We start from the raw sequence: 9,369 nt of genomic DNA on the forward strand, positions 1-9,369 counted from the left end.
TCAACTCAAAATCAATAATGAGATTAGGAAACCATTTAAAGCGTGTAATAAGGCTTTTGAACTTATGAACGATAATAAATGGACTTTTCCTATGAATAGAGGGTTTTAGCTTAACGTTTCCCGAGGTAAACATTCAATTATAATCTGTTTTAATACAAGATGTAAAAAAATTCCACTTGAAATCAATAATGAGACTATAAAACCATTGAAAGCGAGTAATAAAGATTTGAAGGCATGAATGACAATAAATGCTCTTTTTATGTCAAATGAAGGCTTTAGCCTCACGTTTCTCGAGGTAAACATTCAATTATTATCAGTTTTAAAAAATATATAAAAAAATTCAACTTAAAATCAATAATGAGATCATGATACCATTTAAAGCGAGTAATAAGGCTTTTGAAGGCATGAGCGATAAATGGACTTTTCCTATTAATAGCGGGTTTTAGCTTCACGTTTCCCGAGATAAATATTCAATTATAATCAGTTTTAAAAAAAATGTAAAAAAATTAAACTTAAAATTAATAATGAAATTATGAAACCATTTAAAGCGAGTAATAAGGCTTTCGAAGGCATAAGTGACGATAAATGGACTTTTCTTATCAGTAGAGGGTTTTAGCTTCAAGTTTCCAAAGGTAAGCATTCAATTATAATCTGTTTTAACATAAATGTAAAAAAATTCAACTTGAAATCATTAATGAGATTATAAAACCATTTAAAACGAGTAATTAGGCTTTTCAAGGTATGAGCGACAATAAATGGACTTTTCCTGTTAATAGCGGGTTTTAGCTTAACGTTTTCCATGGTAAACACTCAATCATAATATGTTTTAACTAAAAATAAAAAAATTCAACTTGAAATCAATAATGAGACTATAAAACCATTGAAAGCGAGTAATAAGGATTTTGAAGGCTTGAGTGACTATAAATGCTCTTTTTATGTCAAATGAGGGCTTTAGCCCCACGTTTCCCAAGGTAAACATTCAATTATAATGAGTTTTAAAAAAAATATAAAAAAGTTCAACTCAAAATCAATAATGAGATTAGGAAACCATTTAAAGCGTGTAATAAGGCTTTTGAAGTCATGAGCGACAATAAATGGACATTTACTATTAATAGAGGGTTTTAGCTTAACGTTTCCTGAGGTAAACATTTAATTATAATCTGTTTTCACACAAGATGTAAAAAAATTCCACTTGAAATCAATAATGAGACCATAAAACCATTGAAAGCGAGTAATAAGGATTTTGAAGGCATGAGTGACTATAAATGCTCTTTTTATGTCAAATGAAGGCTTTAGCCCCATGTTTCCCGAGGTAAACATTCAATCATAATATGTTTTAACTAAAAATAAAAAAATTCAACTTGAAATCAATAATGAGACTATAAAACCATTGAAAGCAAGTAATAAGGATTTTGAAGGCATGAGTGACTATAAATGCTCTTTTTATGTCAAATGAAGGCTTTAGCCCCATGTTTCCCGAGGTAAACATTCAATTATAATCAGTTTTAAAAGAAATGAATAAAAATTCAACTTAAAATCAATAATGAGATTAGGAAACCATTTAAAGCGTGTAATAAGGCTTTTGAAGGCATGAGCAACAATAAATAGACTTTTCCTATTAATAGAGGGTTTTAGCTTAATGTTTCCTGAGGTAAACATTCAATTATATTCTGTTTTTAAGAAAAAATTTAAAAAAATTCACCTTAAAATCAATAATGAGATTATAAAACCATTTAAAGCGAGTAATAAGACTTTTGAAGGCACGAGCGACAATAAATGGACTTTTCTTGTCAATAGAGGGTTTGAACTTCATGTTACCCAAGGCAAGCATTCAATTATAATCTCTTTTAACAAAAAATATAAAAAAATTCAACTTGAAATCGATAATGAGATTATAAAACCATTTAATGCGAGTAATAAGGCTTTTGAAGGCACGAGCGATAATAAATGGACTTTTCTTGTCAATAGAGGGTTTTAACTTCATGTTACCCAAGGCAAGCATTCAATTATAATCTGTTTTAACAAAAAATATAAAAAATTAAACTTGAAATCGATAATGAGATTATAAAACCATTTAATGCGAGTAATAAGGCTTTTGAAGGCATGAGTGACAATAAATGGACTTTTCCTATTAATAGAGGGTTTTAGCTTAACGTTTATCGAGGTAAACTTTCAATTATAATCTGTTTTAAATAAAATTGTAAAAAAATTCAACTTAAAATCAATAATGAGATTATAAAACCATTTAAAGCGAGTAATAAGGCTTTTGTAGGCATAAGCGACAGTAAATGGTCTTTTCTTGTCAATAGAGGGTTTTAGCTTCACGTTTGCCTTGGTAAGCATTCAATTATAATCTGTTTTAACAAAAATTCAAAAAAATTCAGCTTGAAATCAATAATGAGATTATAAACCCATTTAAAGCGAGTAATATTGCTTTTGAAGGTATGAACGACAATAAATGGACTTTTCTTGTCAATAGAGGGTTTTAGCTTAATGTTTCCCGAGGTAAACATTCAATTATAATCTGTTTTAACACAAGATGTAAAAAAATTCCACTTGAAATCATTAATGAGACTATAAAACCATTGAAAGCGAGTAATAAGGATTTTGAACGCATGAATGACTATATAATGCTCTTTTTATGTGAAATGAAGGCTTTAGCCCCACGTTTCCCGAAGTAAACATTCAATTATAATCTGTTTTAACACAAGATGTAAAACAATTCTACTTGAAATCAATAATGAGACTATAAAACCATTGAAAGCGAGTAATAAGGATTTTGAAGGCATGAATGACTATAAATGCTCTTTTTCTGTCAAATGAAGGCTTTAGCCCCACGTTTCTCGAGGTAAACATTCAATTATTATCAGTTTTAAAAAATATATAAAAAAATTCAACTTGAAATCGATAATGAGATTATAAAACCATTTAATGCGAGTAATAAGGTTTTTGAAGGCATGGGTGACAATAAATGGACTTTTTCTATTAATAGAGGGTTTTAGCTTAACGTTTATCGAGGTAAACATTCAATTATAATCTGTTTTAAATAAGATTATAAAAAAATTCAACTTAAAATCAATAATGAGATTATAAAACCATTTAAAGCGAGTAATAAGGCTTTTGTAGGCATGAGCGACAGTAAATGGTCTTTTCTTGTCAATAGAGGGTTTTAGCTTCACGTTTGCCTTGGTAAGCATTCAATTATAATCTGTTTTCACAAAAATTCAAAAAAATTCAGCTTGAAATCAATAATGAGATTATAAACCCATTTAAAGCGAGTAATATCGCTTTTGAAGGTATGAGCGACAATGAATGGACTTTTCCTGTTAATAGAGGGTTTTAGCTTAACGTTTCGAATGGTAAACATTCAATCATAATCTGTTTTAACTAAAAATAAAAAAATTCAACTTGAAAGCAATAATGAGATCATAAAACCATTGAAAGTGAGTAATAAGGATTTTGAAGGCATGAGTAACCATAAATGCTCATTTTATGTCAAATGAGGGCTTTAGCCCCACGTTTCTCGAGGTAAACATTCAATTCTAATTAGTTTAAAAAAATTTGAAAAAATTCAACTCAAAATCAATAATGAGATTAGGAAACCATTTAAATCGTGTAATAAGGCTTTCGAACGTATGAGCGATAGTAAATGGACTTTTCCTATTAATAGAGGGCTTTAGCTTAACGTTTCCCGAGGTAAACATTCAATTATAATCTGTTTTAACACAAGATGTAAAACAATTCCACTTGAAATCAATAATGAGACTATAAAAACATTGAAAGCGAGTAATAAGGATTTTGAAGGCATGAATGCCAATAAATGCTCTTTTTATGTCAAATGAAGGCTTTAGCCTCACGTTTCTCGAGGTAAACATTCAATTATTATCAGTTTTAAAAAATATATAAAAAAATTCAGCTTAAAATGAATAATGAGATCATGAAACCTTTTAAAGCGAGTAATAAGGCTTTTGAAGGCATGAGCGATAATAAATGGACTTTTCCTGTTAATAGAGGGTTTTAGCTTAACGTTTCCCGAGATAAATATTCAATTATAATCAGTTTTAAAAAAAATGTAAAAAAATTAAACTTAAAATTAATAATGAAATTGTGAAACCATTGAAAGCGAGTAATAAGGCTTTCGAAGGCATAAGTGACGATAAATGGACTTTTCTTATCAATAGAGGGTTTTAGCTTCAAGTTTCCAAAGGTAAGCATTCAATTATAATCTGTTTTAACATAAATGTAAAAAAATTCAACTTCAAATCAATAATGAGATTATAAAACCATTTAAAGCGAGTAATAAGGCTTTTGAAGGTATGAGCGACACTAAATGGACTTTTCTTGTTAATAGAGGGTTTTAGCTTAACGTTTCCCATGGTAAACATTCATTCATAATATGTTTTAACTGAAAATAAAAAAATTCAACTTGAAATCAATAATGAGACTATAAAACCATTGAAAGCGAGTAATAAGGATTTTGAAGGCAAGAGTGACTATAAATGCTCTTTTTATGTCAAATGAGGGCTTTAGGCCCACGTTTCCCGAGGTAAACATTCAATTATAATTAGTTTTAAAAAATATATAAAAGAATTCGACTCAAAATCAAGAATGAGATTAGGAAACCATTTAAAGCGTGTAATAAGCCTTTTGAAGGCATGAACGGCAATAGATGGACTTTTTCTATTAATAGAGGGTTTTAGCTTCACGTTTCCCGAGGTAAACATTCAATTATAATCTGTTTTAACAAAAGCTGTAAAAAAATTCCACTTGAAATCAATAATGAGACTATGAAACTGTTGAAAGCGAGTAATAAGGATTTTGAAGGGATGAGTGACTATAAATGCTCTTTTTATGTCAAATGAAGCCTTTAGCCCCACGTTTCCCGAGATAAACATTCAAATATAATCAGTTTTAAAAGAAATGAACAAAAATTCAACTTCAAATCGATAATGAGATTAGGAAACCATTTAAAGCGTGTAATAAGGCTTTTGAAGGCATCAGCGACAATAAATAGACTTTTCCTATTAATAGAGGGTTTTAGCTTAACGTTTCCCGAGGTAAACATTCAATTATAATCTGTTTTAAATAAAAATATATAAAAATTAAACTTAAAATCAATAATGAGATTATAAAACCATTTAAAGCGAGTAATAAGGCTTTGGTAGGCATGAGCGATAGTAAATGTACTTTTCTTGTCAATAAAAGGTTTTAACTTCACATTTCCCAAGGTAAGCATTCAATTATAATCTGTTTTAACAGAAAGTCAAAAAAATTCAACTTGAAATCAATAATGAGATTATAAAACCATTTAAAGCGAGTAATATGGCTTTTGATGGCATGAGCGACAATAAAGAGACTTTTCCTGTTAATAGAGGGTTTTAGCTTAACGTTTCCATCGGTAAACATTCAATCATAATCTGTTTTAACTAAAAATCAAAAAATTCAACTTGAAATCAATAATGAGACTATAAAACCATTGAAAGTGAGTAATAAGGATTTTGAAGGTATGAGTGACTATAAATGCTCTTTTTATGTCAAATGAAGGCTTTAGCCCCACGTTTCCCGAGGTAAACATTCAATTATAATCAGTTTTAAAAAAATATAAAAAAATTCAATTTAAAATCAATAATGAGATCATGAAACCATTGAAAGCGAGTAATAAGGCTTTTGATTGAAAGTGAGTAATAAGGATTTTGAAGGCATGAGTAACTATAAATGCTCATTTTATGTCAAATGAGGGCTTTAGCCCCACGTTTCTCGAGGTAAACATTCAATTATAAGTAGTTTAAAAAAATGGAAAAAAATTCAACTCAAAATCAATAATGAGATTAGGAAACCATTTAAAGCGTGTAATAAGGCTTTCAAACGTATGAGCGATAGTAAATCGACTTTTCCTAGTAATAGAGGGTTTTAGCTTAACGTTTCCCGAGGTAAACATTTAATTATAATCTGTTTTAACACAAGATGTAAAAAAATTCCACTTGAAATCAATAATGAGACTATAAAACCATTGAAAGCGAGTAATAAGGATTTTGAACGCATGAATGACTATATAATGCTCTTTTTATGTCAAATGAAGGCTTTAGCCCCACGTTTCCCGAGGTAAACATTCAATTATAATCTGTTTTAACACAAGATGTAAAACAATTCTACTTGAAATCAATAACGAGACTATAAAACCATTGAAAGCGAGTAATAAGGATTTTGAAGGCATGAATGACTATAAATGCTCTTTTTATGTCAAATGAATGCTTTAGCCCCACGTTTCTCGAGGTAAACATTCAATTATTATCAGTTTTAAAAAAAATATAAAAAATTAAACTTGAAATCGATAATGAGATTATAAAACCATTTAATGCGAGTAATAAGGCTTTTGAAGGCATGAGTGACAATAAATGGATTTTTCCTATTAATAGAGGGTTTTAGCTTAACGTTTATCGAGGTAAACATTCAATTATAATCTGTTTTATATAAAATTGTAAAAAAATTCAACTTAAAATCAATAATGAGATTATAAAACCATTTAAAGCGAGCAATAAGGCTTTTGTAGGCATGAGCGACAATAAATGGTCTTTTCTTGTCAATAGAGGGTTTTAGCTTCACGTTTGCCTTGGTAAGCATTCAATTATAATCTGTTTTAACAAAAATTCAAAAAAATTCAGCTTGAAATCAATAATGAGATTATAAACCCATTTAAAGCGAGTAATATCGCTTTTGAAGGTATGAGCGACAATAAATGGACTTTTCCTGTTAATAGAGGGTTTTAGCTTAACGTTTCGAATGGTAAACATTCAATCCTAATCTGTTTTAACTAAAAATAAAAAAATTCAACTTGAAAGCAATAATGAGACTATAAAACCATTGAAAGTGAGTAATAAGGATTTTGAAGGCATGAGTAACTATAAATGCTCATTTTATGTCAAATGAGGGCTTTAGCCCCACGTTTCTCAAGGTAAACATTCAATTATAATTGCTTTAAAAAAATGTAAAAAAATTCAACTCAAAATCAAGAATGAGATTAGGAAACCATTTAAAGCGTGTAATAAGGCTTTCGAACGTATGAGCGATAGTAAATGGACTTTTCCTATTAATAGAGGGTTTTAGCTTAACGTTTCCCGAGGTAAACATTCAATTATAATCTGTTTTAACACAAGATGTAAAAAAATTCCACTTGAAATCAATAATGAGACTATAAAACCATTGAAAGCGAGTAATAAGGATTTTGAACGCATGAATGACTATATAATGCTCTTTTTATGTCAAATGAAGGCTTTAGCCCCACGTTTCCCGAGGTAAACATTCAATTATAATCTGTTTTAACACAAGATGTAAAACAATTCTACTTGAAATCAACAATGAGACTATAAAATCATTGAAAGCGAGTAATAAGGATTTTGAAGGCATGAATGACTATAAATGCTCTTTTTATGTCAAATGAAGGCTTTAGCCTCACGTTTCTCGAGGTAAACATTCAATTATTATCAGTTTTAAAAAATATATAAAAAAATTCAACTTAAAATCAATAATGAGATCATGAAACCATTTAAAGCGAGTAATAAGGCTTTTGAAGGAATGAACGATAATAAATGGACTTTTCCTATTGATAGAGGGTTTTAGCCTAACGTTTCCCGAGGTAAATATTCAATTATAATCAGTTTTAAAAAAACGTAAAAAAATTAAACTTAAAATTAATAATGAAATTATGAAACCATTTAAAGCGAGTAATAAGACTTTCGAAGGCATAAGTGACGATAAATGGACTTTTCTTATCAATAGAGGGTTTTAGCTTCAAGTTTCCAAAGGTAAGCATTCAATTATAATATGTTTAACATAAATGTAAAAAAATTTAACTTGAAATCAATAATGAGATTATAAAACTATTTAAAGCGAGTAATAAGGCTTTTGAAGGTATGAGCGACAATAAATGGACTTTTCCTGTTAATAGAGGGTTTTAGCTTAACGTTTCCCATGGTAAACATTCATTCATAATATGTTTTAACTAAAAATAAAAAAATTCAACTTGAAATCAATAATGAGACTATAAAACCATTGAAAGCGAGTAATAAGGATTTTGAAGGCATGAGTGACTATAAATGCTCTTTTTATGTCAAATGAGGGCTTTAGCCCCACGTTTCCCGAGGTAAACATTCAATTAAAATTAGTTTTAAAAAACATATAAAAAAATTCAACTCAAAATCAATAATGAGATTAGGAAACCATTTAAAGCGTGTAATAAGGCTTTTGAAGTCATGGGCGACAATAAATGGACATTTCCTATTAATAGTGGGTTTTAGCTTAACGTTTCCCGAGGTAAACATTCAATTATAATCTGTTTTAACACAAGATGTAAAAAAATTCCACTTGAAATCAATAATGAGACTATAAAACCATCGAATGCGAGTAACAAGGATTTTGAACGCATGAATGACTATAAATGCTCTTTTTATGTCAAATGAAGGCTTTAGCCCTGCGTTTCTCGAGGTGAACATTCAATTATAATCTGTTTTAACACAAGATGTAAAACAATTCTACTTGAAATCAATAATGAGACTATAAAACCATTGAAAGCGAGTAATAAGGATTTTGAAGGCATGAATGACTATAAATGCCCTTTTTATGTCAAATGAAGGCTTTAGTCCCACGTTTCTCGAGGTAAACATTCAATTATTATCAGTTTTAAAAAATATATAAAAAAATTCAACTTAAAATCAATAATGAGATCATGAAACCATTTGAAGCGAGTAATAAGGCTTTTGAAGGCATGAGCAATAATAAATGGACTTTTCCTGTTAATAGAGGGTTTTAGCTTAACGTTTCTCGAGATAAATATTCAATTATAATCAGTTCTAAAAAAAATATAAAAAAATTAAACTTAAAATTAATAATGAAATTATGAAACCATTTAAAGCGAGTAATAAGGCTTTCGAAGGCATAAGTGACGATAAATGGACTTTTCTTATCAATAGAGGGTTTTAGCTTCAAGTTTCCAAAGGTAAGCATTCAATTATAATCTGTTTTAACATAAATGTAAAAAAATTCAACTTGAAATCAATAATGAGATTATAAAACCATTTGAAGCCAGTAATAAGGCTTTTCAAGCTATGAGCGACAATAAATGGACTTTTCCTGTTAATAGAGGGTTTTAGCTTAACGTTTCCCATGGCAAACATTCAATCATAATCTGTTTTAACTAAAAATAAAAAAATTCAACTTGAAATCAATAATGAGACTATAAAACCATTGAAAGCGAGTAATAAGGATTTTGAAGGCATGAGTGACTATAAATGCTCTTTTTATGTCAAATGAGGCCTTTAACCCACGTTTCCCGAGGTAAACTTTCAATTATAATTAGTTTTAAAAAAAATATAA

Source organism: Theobroma cacao, chromosome 2 (genome assembly GCF_053813885.1).
Source record: "Theobroma cacao isolate CCN51 chromosome 2, ASM5381388v1, whole genome shotgun sequence".
Classification (NCBI taxonomy): Eukaryota; Viridiplantae; Streptophyta; class Magnoliopsida; order Malvales; family Malvaceae; genus Theobroma; species Theobroma cacao.